General features: G+C 43.3%; 1 protein-coding gene across 3 annotated transcripts in view; it reads right to left on the bottom strand.

The window, feature by feature from the left end:
• The window catches only part of ANO3 (anoctamin 3), a 274,762-nt gene that overhangs the window by 9,211 nt on the left and 251,071 nt on the right, over positions 1-14,480 (bottom strand). For all 3 annotated transcript variants that reach the window (XR_002440329.1, XR_002440328.1, XR_002440327.1), the window contains 3 exons: positions 9,521-9,707; positions 4,213-4,296; positions 2,500-2,577 (listed from right to left, as the gene is read on the bottom strand). The gene's annotated coding sequence lies outside the window, so the exon portion shown is untranslated. The remainder of the gene's footprint in view (positions 1-2,499; positions 2,578-4,212; positions 4,297-9,520; positions 9,708-14,480) is intronic.

Genomic DNA, 14,480 nt, shown 5'->3' on the forward strand with positions numbered 1-14,480 from the left:
CGTTCTGCGAGAGAGCCTCAGCTGTGCGTGCTTTGGAAAGAGCGGATGCGGTGCGTCCCGCCGCGCTCTGTGAATTTCGAAGCGTTTCGTGAAACCGTTCCGCGTGCATCCAGCAGCTGGATTGCAGCAGGGCTGAACCTGGCGCAATAGCGAGTAGCGGTCTGGCTTGGCCATTTTCGAACTGTTGAGCCGTGGAATCGCAGAGGGGTTTGGGTTGGAAGGGCCCTCAAAGATCATCTCGATCCGATCCCCTGCCCCCTGCCGTGGGCCGGGTTGCAAACCGAGGGGAGATCACAAGAAGTAATAGTCACCGGGTCCGCTCGCATCCTCTTCTATGGAAGCAGCCCACCAAGATCGCACCAATCCCGTAGGCAATGGGCTTAAGGACAAGGAAAGGCCCTTTAGGACAGAATACGGCGTACTCAAGAAAAGTCACAGGATCATAGAATGGCTTATGTTGGAAGTGACCTTAAAGAGCATCTAGTTCCAACACCCCTGCCTTGGGCAGGGTTGCTGCTCACCACCAGATCAGGCTGCCCGGGGACCCATCCAACCTGGCCTTGAACACCTATAGGGATGGGGCATCCACAACCTCTATGGGCAGCCCATGCCAGGGCCTCACCACCCTCTGAGTAAAGAATTTCTTCCTAACATCTAACATAAAACTCCTCTCTTTTAGTTTAAAGCCATTCCCCATTGTCCTATCGCTATCAGACTGTGTAAAAAGTCGGTCCCCTTCCTGCTCCTAAGATCCCTTCAAGTATTGGAAGATGACAATGAGGTCTCTCCGGAGCCTGCTCTTCTCCAAGCTGAACAAGCCCAATTCCTTCAACCTTTCTTCATAGAAGAGGTGCTCCAGCTCGTTGGTCACTGTCATGGCACTCCTCTGGACCCACTCCAACAGCTCCGCATCCTTCCTGTACTGAGGACCCCAGGCCTGGACACAGTACTCCAAATGGGACCTCACAAGAGCAGAGCAGAGGGGGGACAATCCCCTCCCTCTCCCTTGCTGGCCACACCTCTCTTGATGCAGCCCAGGACACTGCTGGCCTCACGGGCTGCAAGAGCACGCTGCAGGCTCACGTCCAGCTTTTTGTCCGTCAAGATCCTCGAGTGCTTCCCTGCAGGGCTATTCTCAAGGAGTTCTTCTCCCATTCTGTACTCATATCTGGGTTTGCCTCAATCCGAGTGCAACACCTTGCACTTGGCCTTGTTGAACCTCATTATGTTCCCATGTGCCCACTTTTCGAGCATGTCCAGCTCCCTCTGGATGGCATCTGTCCCTTCTGTTGTGTCAGCTGCACCACTCAGTTTGGTGTCATCTGAAAAGTTGCTGAGGGTGCAAGTCCTCACAGTGAACACAGCCTTAATGATAACCTACACTATCACTGTCCCACGTAGTGACTTGAGAGCGTTTAGGCAAGCACAGAACTTTATACAACTAACAAACACTGAGAAAAAAGAGCTAAAATGAAACCAAATGAAACCATCAGAGACAGCAGAGTGGGAGCTGACCCCATCACTGCTCTTGAGCATGCTCCCAAGCCCCAGGTCCACTGAGGCCATGCGTCCATTCACCTGGAGGTGCACGGTTTCTGTGCAGTCCAAGCAGCTTCCTATGCTCTGCTGAAGCCCAAGCCAGACCAGCTACCCAAACACAAACACTCCACACATTTGGAAACATTTTAAATTTGTAATTAAGCTCAGAAAACACTAATATAAATAGGTTGGATTAGTCTAAGCTTTTGTGCTTTAGCTTTCTATGAAAGGTTTAAGGCTTCTCCAGCTGAGCTTGCTTGGCATTTGTCCTCAGTCCGTGTTTGCCAACAGAGGCTCTTTCAAACCATTTTTTTCCCAAGACACTCTTGTTTCACCCAATATTTTACTTGGTTCCCCACTCTGTGCCAGCCACAGCACTGTGTCTGCACAGGTTTCCTGATGGCTGCCAACTGACTGGTTTGGCTGGCACTGCATTGTGGTGGGCTCCCCTCTTGAGGTCCCTCCACGGAAGGACCGCACTGTAAATCTCTCAGCTCCAGCTTTGTCAGCACGGTTCTGCTCCCCAGTGCCATGGTAGGTGAAAACTTCAGCCTTAGCAAATTCTTTTTCTCTCTCTCCTCATATATTAAGAGACCAAGAGGTGTCTGCTGCTCCCTGCCATTACTGGGGCTTGCTGAAGGATGTGCGAGAGCCTGATTTAAGGCAATACCTATACGGATCAGTATTACACTGTGACAGAATCCCAATTTTTTACTGAGAACATTGGTAAAGTAATCAACAAGCAAGGGAAAAGATACAGGCTTAAGCTGACAGAGCAATACTCTGTAAAAGTGGCCATCATCACTCCAAAATCACCTTTAAGAATCAGTTGTCTTAAGAATACATTGAGACAATCTGATACGAATTCTTTCAATCTGTTCATAAAATGTTGTGTATACAAGTGAAAATCAGGTTTGTTGTTGTTTTTTTTTTTTGAAAGATACTGAAAGTCACATTTACCTTTATGTACCAAGACCAGAGCTGAAGCATCAGATATTTTCATCATAGCCAACGTCAGCAGCAGCACTAGAGCAATGTCTGAAAAAACAACATAAAAATCAGAGTCAGTGCAGAGCTCTTAAAAGCAGGTTCTGGTATTATGTGTGAGGCACAGAAGGCAGTAAAACAGAAGGAGGACAGAAGGGATTTTTTTCTGGAATACAAGAAATACAGAGTGGAGAGAAGCCGGAGGGAGAGGGCAGTTTTATGCTGAATGTTAGGCTTTCTACTAGGAACCCTTAGGGGTAGTTCTATGAGGTCAGGGATCTGCCAAGTTTTTGGGACACAGCCAGGAAACAGCTGTTCCTTGTGGCATGATCCCATGAAGGCATTCTTGGGGTTCCTGGCATTGTCAACAGTCCCAGTGATTGCACGGCAACAGTATTTTACCCGATGCGTCTGCTCGAGAGTATAAAAATTCCTTTTGCATAAAACGAGGAAAAAGCATTGGAAACAAATAAAGAAGGATACTGATACTGTCTTTTTACAAATACTTGGCATGATGCACTCAGCACTGCTAAAGCCATTGTTTTTCCACTGAACAGCATTAGGTTTATAATAATGTGACGAACAGCAGCGTTTATCCTGCTTAAAAAGTTCTCCCGTTAACGCAACAGCACCAAAAACAGGCTCCACAAATTGCCAGTGAACTGATGGCAAATATGTAGTGCCACGCTCAAGGCTGGGTAATGCAGGCATAATCTTTTTCTGCAAGCAGTGCTTTATTTTCGGTTTTCAGCTTGCTATTTCTGTTACAGATCACAGTAAACTTTGCAGCATCAGAATGTTTTGGATGTAAGTGGTCAGTAATTTAGAGAACAGGTATACGTTATATGGTCCTAAAGGCCCCACAGGCTTTAGGGTATAAATGCTGCTTGCTGACTGCTGCCTTCTGTTTTCCTGCTGTGAACTGTTAGATAGCTTTGTATAAAAGATACCTTGTTTAAACATGAGACTAACAAGTATGTGAGTGTAATGTCTAATTGTAGGGTGTAGTACCAAATGCTCAAATGGCATCAAGTTAGGTGTCAATAAAAGCTGATGTATTTATCCCCCACTACTCATGTTCTTCGTCAGTTACCACTAGTGCTCTTGCATGTTCTATGCATCACCTAGATAAAGGTTTTTTTTGGTTGTTTGTTTAATTTACCCCAGAGTTACTGTAAAAATGTAATTAGGAGCAATGACAACTTGTCAGGATGGAACCTGCGAATCATGCCTGGTGAATGTTTGGATGAATAAGATGCTAACAGAAATACTGGGAAAACTGATTTTAGGAGCTGTAGATTTGGGTCAAAGTTACAAAAGGCAAAATCAAGAATAGGCTCTATACTTAGACATTTTATCTACACGTTAAGCACGCAGAACAATATTATTGTGACACAACATTTTTAATAATTTTCAGCAGTCTGGCAATATCCAGCTGTTGCAAAACTAAGTAGTAATTGTTTTTAGCATGAATAATGCCCTATTCGAAGTTTACTAATTTGTGCTCCATACGTATGCTTTGCTGAAGTGAAAAGTATATAATTTTGTTTGATTTATTAATAGTTGGCTGGTTTATAAATACACAGCAACTTCACTAGTCACTTACAAAAGGAGATGTTGAAAATATTGCCGGACCGAGTGAATGCCTGACAACTTAAACATGTGACTAAAAATATTGGTTCTTACCTCTTGGCTGTGCAGCAGCTACAGCAGTCATCACTATTTCATTCTGCTCATGAAGATTTATCACTATCAGCTGAGGGATACGAGCTGGGGATACATGTCAGAATAATGTCAGTTTTTCATAGGAATATTAGGAACGTTGCCACAAGAGTATGACTAGAAAATCTGCAGAAAAGATTAGACTTGTAAAATATATCTTTTATAAAACACTTCATTCAGTATAAATTTGGAATTCAACACAAACTAAGCATGAATATGCTGAAGCATAAGCTGTGCTGAATGTTCCAATACCAGCATGTGACTACGCTGAAATCTTCAAAAGTAAACTTCATTCGAAGTTGGGAAGCTGAACAGGAGATTTCTCACCTACGACTACGTAAAGAAAACAACTCTTTCGCTAACTTATAAGCTGACCAATTTTGATAACCTGTTGTTTCTTCATGTATTGGCACAGGCTGCCCAGGGAGGTGGTGGAGTCACCATCCTTGAAGGTGTTCAAGAACTGTGGGGATGTGGCACTGAGGGACACGGTCATTGGGAATGGTTTGGGGTTGGGCTTGGTGATCTTCGTGGTCTTCTCCAACCTCTATGATTCTACGGTATTTCAGGTTAAACCACAGTTACGACTGGGCGCACAGCCTTCTGAGCCCCACTTGGATAAGCAATAAATTGAGCTAAAAAACACGAGTATTTATGAGCAGCGTTTGGTTTGAGGCCGAATGCGAATACAGCAAATAAAAAGGGTCTGCCAGGCTGCTTATCTCAAAAGAATACGCAATCAGTACCAAATCTGCCTCAACTTTAGACAGTAATAAAATGAGTTCAACGCTGGCAGAAAAAATGCAGAGAAAAATGTTTTACGCATCCTGCCTCTACAGTATATAGATATACTTTGGTTAAAGCAGAGAACTGTGGATGTATTCGGGTTATTTTTGAAAAGTGCTGCATCTGGATACCTCGTGGGAAGGGATTAAAAGAGAAATGGAGTCAAAATCTATTGGTATCATACTAGCGCAGTTTTCTTCTGCTGTTGAAAAACTCCAAACCCCAAAAGGGATATCTCTGCTATTTCTTCAGTAAGGTTCCTGAAGTGGAAATAATAACACTTCCTCAGTGGAAATGAAAACAGTTTGGAAGCATCATTGTTGGCCAGAACACGGAGAAGTTTTCCCAGTACCGTAAATGTGGTTTGTTACCGAGTCAGCGTGTCATGCTGTTAAAACGTTGACTTGGTTTTCATTCCTCTCTGTGTTATTTTTTATGCTGAATGTGAAAGTGAAAAAGCTGTATGTGTATTGTACATACTTTGCAAATGTTACAGAAACATAGTTCGCTCATTAGTCATGATACTATATTCTTGTTTCTAACCTGTCAGGAGAAAAAATTAAGTACCTTTTAGGATTTAAAGAAATACTTCTTCCTTTTCTCTCTCCCTCACAAAATAGGAAAAGCTCAAGACCTGCCATGTTCTGCTCCAGCAGGCTTGGACACTAATCTGAATAAAAGCTTTGGAAGAAATCTGAGGGAGTCCAGTGGGGAAATGCTGATGTAGTTTCAAACGGGATTAATCCATTGATACAGTTGCTGAGGATTTGCAGTCCCGTGATCAAATTCATTCATTTGATCTAGGATCTCAGAACAGATAGCTAAGTTTTCAGAAAGCTGAATTTCGCCAGTCCTGATTTCTAGGTCAGTTCCCTGTCAATTCGAGCAGATTTCACACTCTGTAATTTCAAGTTTTGCCACCTTCAGGAGGGTGGCATTTTCTGATTCACACACACAGCCTTATCAAGATCGGGAGTAACTCCTGAATAATGGTTAGATCCTGACAAATTTGATATTGATTAGTCATCAGGCTTCCTCTTCTCGCCAATTCTTTTAAGTCCCTGGTGGTGAGTTTGATCTGTCCTGCTGCAGATCAAACAGAAACATTTATGGTACTATCTTTTCTTCAGATATACCTGAGAGACAGGAAATGATGAATGAACGTAGGATTTGACTGGTATAATCTCCTCTCCCATACCCTTCCCAATGTGGCAAATAAAGAATAAAACAAAACGTAGCTTCCATAGTAAATTTCACTCGTATTCCCAGATCTGGTTTTAAGAAGTTGGAAAATGTCCATTTTGTATCCTAGCACATTCGCTCAGATTTTTATTTAGGTGTTTTTAACAGTGTATTAAATTTAAAACTAGACTCACTTTGTATTCGAGCAGCCTAAGACCAAGCATATGGTTTCAATTGAAATATACCAAAATCTCCTTGTTAAAAAAAAAAAAAAATCATTCCCTTTAGCAAACATTCTTATAAAATTCTACTTGAAGAAGCAGGTGAAGGGATACTATTTACGGCCAGCTCTGTATTTATTTTTGTGCAGTCATGGTTGACTGTTCCACAGGTTTTTAATGACTTAGTGCACACAGAGCGCTCATTCAGCAGTCCTAACACTGCGTTATTCTCCCTATGCCTGAGGTCTGTGCAGAATATTGATAGGGAATTTGTACCTCCTCCTACAATTTATGACTTTTATGTAGAACAGCGTGGCTTAGGACCTGGCATTTGAGATGACTTGTGGCCTTATGAGCCCTTCTGCAGGGGAGACATGAGGCACCCTGATAAATCTTACCCCAGCACTGTTATTTGCTGAGACCCACCTCAAAACAAAGTGCACAGCCCTGCAGGAATGCTGTGTGCCTACTTCCAGGTTTATGGTCAAGAAGAAAGACATATGATTAGTTTTAATGGAAAGAAGCTGGATTAAATCAAGTTTGTGCGTTCACTAAGGTTTAGGAAATATTAAGTCTCTTCCAGCCCAGTTGCCCCAGGATGAGAAAACCTTGGCCCTGCTGCAGGCATTCAGACTGAACACCACTTTTAGTCTCACAGATCAGTCCCTTTTGGTGCTGTAGCCCCACTGAATTAATGGAATGGAAATTAATGCTTTACAGCGGGCAGATTTGGAGGTGTTTAAAAAGCTTTGTGGACTTTTAAGAAGGTTCAACCAAACCAAACCAATTGCCGGGACAACTGTTTGAAGTGATGATTAAGACAGTAACACTGGAGGGCTGCAATGTGCTCTGCTTGCTCTGGGAAAGCAGCTTTTGGAGCAGAAGGAGTGTGTCTGAAACACGGGTTGCCTCTCTTTCCCCTCCCATGTAATGGGAGGAAGGATCTGCAGAATTAGGCACGGAACGGAGAGGAACAGCAGGAGTGTGTGGCCTCTTAGAAACATAGAATCATGAAGGTTGGGAAAACACCTCTACGATAATCTTGCACCACGTTTTCCCAAATACTTAAGGCAGGCACATTCAGAGGCATGCATACTGCTTAGAAAAAAAGGCAACGCGCATTCCCCTTTCTGGCTCCCCCTTGTATGTTATGATATACTAGCCATAACCCCCAAATATGTTCCAGGCCCTAGCGTTCCGGCCAGTGGGAGGTGAGATTTCACTCTTGGTTTCAAAACTGCTAAATTGTTAATTCTCTACTTACTCTGCCTTCTTAAAATGTATTTTGCTGGTTTTGCTCCTGTAACAGGATGGAACTGCACTTAATACACTCCCTTTTTGTAGAAAGCCTGCACCTAAGAAAATGGCAAGGGAAGGCCCATCACGTGTTTTCTTAACCTCTTGGAATATGAATTTGATGAAGGGGTAGTTTACTACAAGTAAAAATGCTTGGAACAGCAGCAAAGATTTGAGTCAGTAAACCATGTAGGTTCTACCATTTTTAGGCTCTATCTAAGGCCACCAGTCCTGTGGAAGTCATTTAAATCTCATTAATTGCACTTCAGAGAATCTGTTTGTCTTATTTCATTTGTCAGCATTATTTCCCTTCTTTTTTTTTTTTTTTCTAAAAGGGATCATTATAAAAAATGTGAGCATACCTCTGAGCATGTTATCTGGACATTTGCCGCTGTTTCTTTTACTATATAGACAAAAAAAGGATAAGGACTCCAAAGCTGCCTCAGCAAAAATGGAGAAAATGACCTCAGTAACTAAGGAGCTCAGAAATATTGAGGACTGTATTTTCTAGAAATATTTTCTCTAATTCTTGCTGAAGGTGATGAGAACTTCACCCGTGTCTTCAATGGGACAGAGTCAAAAATGAATCCTGGAAATATTTTATTTTGTATCTGCTTGCTTGCCCTTGGCTTACTTGCAAATTCCTTGCGGAAAGTAGCCTTTTCTCTTTTCCTTTTTTGGTTTGTCAGACGTCTGGGAATCAACACAACAAATAATACGGGAACCACTACTTGTTACTCGAAACATGAATTTCCAGAAACGCTATGCATTCCCAGTTATGACTAATAATTCCTCAATTGTTCATTGTGTTAATTTACAATGACAGACTTGATCTTGATCACATTGTGGCTTATTCTTTTTCACCACCACCTATTGGCATTAGTTGTTGATACGTGATGGTTAGAACTTGTGACAAAGCTGCAGCATGAGAAAAATTATCACAGCAAAGAACACTTCTGAAGCAAATTTTCAGCCATTTCATTTCTGCTGAGGTGTGTGAAGGTGCTGGCATTTGCAAATGGTTTTGGTTATCAAATGTTCAGACAATTAGCCATATGATTTGATTAAGAACAGCTACGTGATCATAGCATTTTCTTAACTAACGCAACCAAAACACTTCCTTGCCTTATGCATAGAACTGTAGTAATAAAGGAAAAAAAAAAGGCAAATTTGGCCTAATTTGGAGACTAAATTGTATGCTCTGATGCCCTACTTACTGCTCTGTTGTTTTCCTTGCAAAACTTCCATTTTCATCTCTTCATTAAATATAGAAATCTGCTACTTTAAGTAACTGCATGCATAGTCAGTTACATATAGTAATACAAGAGGAATCCCATCCAGACATCATAACTTTTCCAAGTTACATCATTGGTTAGCAAACATCTTTTTTATCCAGATGTTACAGAATTAAGTATGTTGGAAGCGGAACGTGCTAGCAAATGAAAAGGTGTCTATCATTCTCTGGAATTACACGGAATACTCTGTCATCGTATTCCCTGGATCTGTCAGAAGCAGACAGGTTTGTGGATTATGACTGTACAAATAAAACCACCTCACGCTTGTTGAAGCTACTATATAAAAGTTAATGGAATACACTAATACTTTGATTATGGATAATAAGAAAATAGGACTTTAAGAACTCAGAACGATGATGATATCTTATACACTTCATGAAAATAATAGGAGATCTCAGTGGTTTCCCCATATTCGCACTTAAGAGCACTACGTTCAGCGTCAGCAGCTGTGGAGTTAGTGACACAGCACAGGCACAGGAAACACAGTCCTACCTCCTCTCCTGGCTTGGACCAGATGTTGACAGGAGGCTCCACTGCCAAGTTCGAGGCTCTGGGTCTTGCAGGTGAGTCTTGAGAGAGTTGGTGCACACCATGGTTTGTGTTGGATCTGAAAGCATGTTGTTCTTCATTCGCAGCCGTAAGCAAGCAGATTGTTTGAGATCAGCTAGCACACGTTTCACTGTAACAAAACCAAGCCGAGAGTTTATCAGCGCTCATCACCTTTAATCAGTCACAACAGTGAAAAACAGCAAAGGACTGCTGGGCCTCTAACAAGGAGGGCAGCAGAGGAGAACATGACAAGCAACGTGAGATTGGAGCTGCGCATCGTGCCTTGCCTGTTTGGGAAGGAAAACTTTGGGCAGCATGCTGGTTTGAGAGGAACGAGCGGTATTTGGGCATGGTGAGCATAGTGGTAATATATATATATATATATATTTGAAGAAATCAATAATCCATTTAATACAATAAGAATTCTGAATGTTTGCTCAAGAACAAGCAGTGCCCATCAAAAATACTAGAAGTAGTTAAGATTATGTCTCGGCCACGTTGAGACCAAAGAGACAACATGTTCTGGCTTTGGAAACACCAGTACTTCATCTGTGCAGGTTGCTGTGCGAGAATGCCCTTTTCAGTTACCTCTCAGTGGCTCATGGACCGACACGGACACAAGTCAGGACACATTCCCACTTCTGAGGGTCTCTTCTAAATGTTCTCATCACTACAACTATCTGTGTGTTTACGTATTTTATGTACCTGGCTAAAACAGTGCTGATCTCCACATGCACTGAGGTGGTGGAGCCCATTCTGACATGATAATTCCTGTAGATTCTTCAGGAGAAAAAATAGGCCTGCTTTTCCGACTGCGCTTGAGGACAAAAGAAAGCGAAATATCACCTCCCTGTGGGTTTTTAGCTGTGTCCCACTAAACTTGGCAGCGCTAGTTATGTTCAAAAAGTGAAGCATATGCTGAGTCCTTAGGTAGCAGATGTTTTTTGTGTGACCATCCCCACCAGCAAATCACCCAGGTGAGCCAGCACCACAAGCAATCTGCTGGGAGGAGGTCTGGAAAAAGCGTTGAGCATATGTCCCTTCCAGGCATCTCAGCCATTTCTCTCCTCCCTACTAAAAAAATGCTTTATACTTCTGAAACTGTACCAGTCCATTTAAGGGTAACCCACAAAACGATCACAGAAATTTCTTTTTGCCACTGCGTCTTTTCTATCTTAGCCACAAGTTACGCTGGAAGCTGACTGTACTAGAGCACAATATAAACAAGTATAAGCCAGAAAAAATGTGGAAACAACATTTTCTTACCATGACTAGGAAGACGATAAAGACAAGTATGGACAGAGATGCTTGCAAATCAGTAATGATCAAAGAGAATATATGTCAGGCAAGTGTTTTTTTTTTTCATTCGTTTAGCAGTGAGTGTTAACTAAATATTTTATGTCAGCAAAAATGCATGTGAAAGATCAGTAGTTCAAATTCTGAACAATTTCTGAGGCTGACAGCTATTTAACAAGATTAAAACATTGCTTTTTGGAAACACGGTCTAGTAAAAAAAACCCACAGTATCCAACATCGCTGCTACTTGCGGTACTCAGACATGAAAAAGGAAGTGTCAAGCCTTTCTTGAAAGCTTTGCTGGATCCCAAGGCACACTTGGATGCAATCTTGGATGCTCCCATGCAGGCAAAGGTCAGAAATGCCAAGGGTTTGTTCAGCTGCTTGCCTGGTTTGTTCTCGCTGTACTTCGGCCAAGTATAAAAACCTTAACGCTCATACAGACACACAGAATCAATAGCAGGTACAGGTAGGAAAAGCAATGCCTCTTTTCCCTCCCTCCCCATTTCTCATCGCTGCTGCTGTGTCAGATCCCAGCAGTGCTTGGGCTCAGCTCAGTGACCCACACGGCCTCTGTTTAGTGCAGGGAGGGGGGCAGCCTGACAAATGGCGGGCACTTGCTCTGTTTTTAAATGCAGTTTTAGAACATCTTCTTTGATCAGACTGAGGGTAGTTCTCACGATATTTTATACCCTGGAATCATCTTTCATTTTGCCATCAATACCTAACTTGGCCAGCTGCACAGTTTGGGATGTTTATCACAGAAATTTGGCCTGCTCTTGGTGTTTATGAGGCCACTTATCTCCTTGAGAGAACACCTTCATATGCAGAGAAGCACTGAAAGCAGAAAATTCTTAGATTCAGGGGCTTTAAGACTACTTGATAAGCAGTCGCTGACACATCCTTTTGTTCTGGCTCATCCCTTGCGGAACACAGGTAACAGCACATCTTTTACCTTATTGCATTTTTCAACTTCCTCCGGTTGACCAAGATAGATAGATGGTGGAAACTGGCTTGGCAATCATCTCTTCCAGCTCCCTCAGCACCCTTGGGTGGATCCCATGTGGCTCCAAGAACCTGTGGCAGTCTAGGTGAAGTAGCAAGCAGGCCTTTAACTGTTTCCATATGAATCGTGGGGGTTTTATTCTGCTCCCCATCCTAGACTTCCAGCTCAGGATGATGAGTACCCTGAGGATAACCGGTCTGACTACTAAAGACAGATGTAAAGAAGGCACTGGACATCAAAACACAGCCCAGAAAGTCCGTTCTGCCACACGTGGTCCCTGGCAGGGGGGGTTCAGTGCTGAAATTCCGCTCAGCACGAATCTAGTGCCAGAACACATGTAGATAAGGTTTGCTGCTAGAGACCACTCAGAAATAACAAGAAATAATAAGGGTGGTGAGGCACTGGCACAGGTTGCCCAGGGAGGCGGTGGAAGCCCCGATCCTGGAGACATTCAAGGTCAGGCCGGACAGGGCTCTGAGTGCCTAATCGAGCTGTAGGTGTCCCTGGTCATCTCAGAGGAGTCAGACTAGATGACCTGTAAGGGTCCCTTCCACCCCAAATGATTCCACGATCCTATGAAATAAGCAGAATGGTTATTCTTTCCCGCTTCCCCTTTGCTTTTATCCACGGAAAAACAGTGGCTCTCTGTCAAGAGTGGGATGAGATTGGTTATTTTTACAGTCTTTCATTTTATTCTCTGAATTGCTAGGTCTTGTTTTCCCTGAACTACAGTGAACATGCAGATGTTGCTCCAGAATGGAAATCCTCTCACTTGCTTTCCTCAAATTGCTGCCTTGTAATTCTCCTTAATGACAAGATTTGCTCTGGGACAGCTAAGCATATGCCTGTAGGAAAAGAAAGGATCTCAGTTCTGTGGATCTCATTGTTTAGGTGCCACTGCACATCAACAGCCTGACTCTTCTAGGATATGAGCTAACGAAGATCTAATCATCCCATTCCTGCTGTATTGTTCTTGGACACTTGCTCTTCCTAGACAGCAGTGGCAAGCTGTCTTGAAGTTACTTTTATAGTCTGTAAACAGGGTGGATCTCTCTGTGATCCTGAGTGCTCTCCGAAATGAAATGTCTCATTGCATTTGGAAAAGATGGACACGGTGGCATGAACTCAGCGATTTCTGGGAACTGGGAGATGCCAGGAAAGAAGCGCAGCAGCTTAAAGAAAAAAAAATACTGCCATCAAGAGTTCAGTGAGACATGCCCTTCTGCCTAATTGCCTGCTGAAGGTAGAAATCCCAGTCCTCGTGGCGTTATCAGAATGATAACCTTGGAGGCTGAGTGCCATTAGCTGATAAGTGAGAGATTGAGGCTCTGTGCTGGGGAAACCTTTGGGATTACCACCAGCCGTCAGAATGTCCTGGGCTGCAATATAGAGGCACAGCTTCTAGCCACGCTTTATCTGTGCGCTGATAACAGCTGTTTGTGGACATATTGCAGGTCAAGATAAACATCCAAGTGTTTGCCTAGCTTCACCCATGACACTGCAGATTGCAGACTGTTCTGTACTGCTGCAAGCAAACAGTGAGACAGCTGCTTTACAGCTAGCTCCTGCAGCTGCACCAGCCCCCAGCCATGCTTACACGAATACAACCAGAAATGCCTTTGCAAACTTACAGCAAGGTTATGTCCCAATCCACAGCAACATAAAGCACAACCTAGCCTGGAATTGCTTAAAGCATCCTCTGGAAACACCCTGTGGGGATGATAGCAAGGGCAAGGTTACGCACTTTGTCTTCCATCTGTTCATTGTTTTAATCACAGCTGCTATGGGAGGAAAAATCAGAGCAGTCTGTGTGTGACGGAGCATGGGAACTTTAGCCTGGATGGAGATTTCCTTTATCGCCAGCTGTTACCAAGGAACTAAGAGCAGTGATGAGGTGATAAAAGCCCGGGCTGCCTGTATGGAGAGCACGCGCTGAGAGCAGACTAAGGAAATCAGTCTGGTACATTTCAAGCATTCACAGAAATCTTCCACGGAACCTAGCGGAATATGAAATTGCCACATAACTCATTGGGCCAGCACCATGCTACTGAAAACCTGAAACCCCCAAAACGCTTTCAGCCGAAACCCCAGAGCTTTTGACTTGTAAGCTCTTTAAAACCGAACACCTGAGAGGAACAAAGCAATTGTTAACAACAGCTCCAGCAGTTAGCAACTGGAAAACCATCTCTCCTAGCGCTTCAGGCTGGCTCTGGAAAAGGGCTGGGACTGCTTCTGAAAACAGGCACATATGCTTTTCCAACACGCTGCAGAAGAGGCCGGGCACTATTATTTCCCCAGTACTTTCTGCCTGTGTGCAGGAAAAATGAGATTCACCAACCATTATGAATATAATAACATAAGGGGCGCGCTGAAGTGCCGGGCACGTGAAATGCGAGAAATAGGCAGATGTTCTGTGGGGCTGCTGGTTAAAATTCTTGCTATCTCCTGGTGTCGTTTCTAATTTACTTTTCACAGCAGGCTCTGCTTGTGAATAACCCCCTGCAGCATTAAGTTCTGGACAAACAAAAAATGGCAGTCTCTGCCCAGAAGAACACATTCAGTAAATCGTTAGATCTAACCAAACTCCTTTTTAAATAGACG

Source organism: Numida meleagris, chromosome 6 (genome assembly GCF_002078875.1).
Source record: "Numida meleagris isolate 19003 breed g44 Domestic line chromosome 6, NumMel1.0, whole genome shotgun sequence".
In the NCBI taxonomy this organism is placed as follows: domain Eukaryota; kingdom Metazoa; phylum Chordata; class Aves; order Galliformes; family Numididae; genus Numida; species Numida meleagris.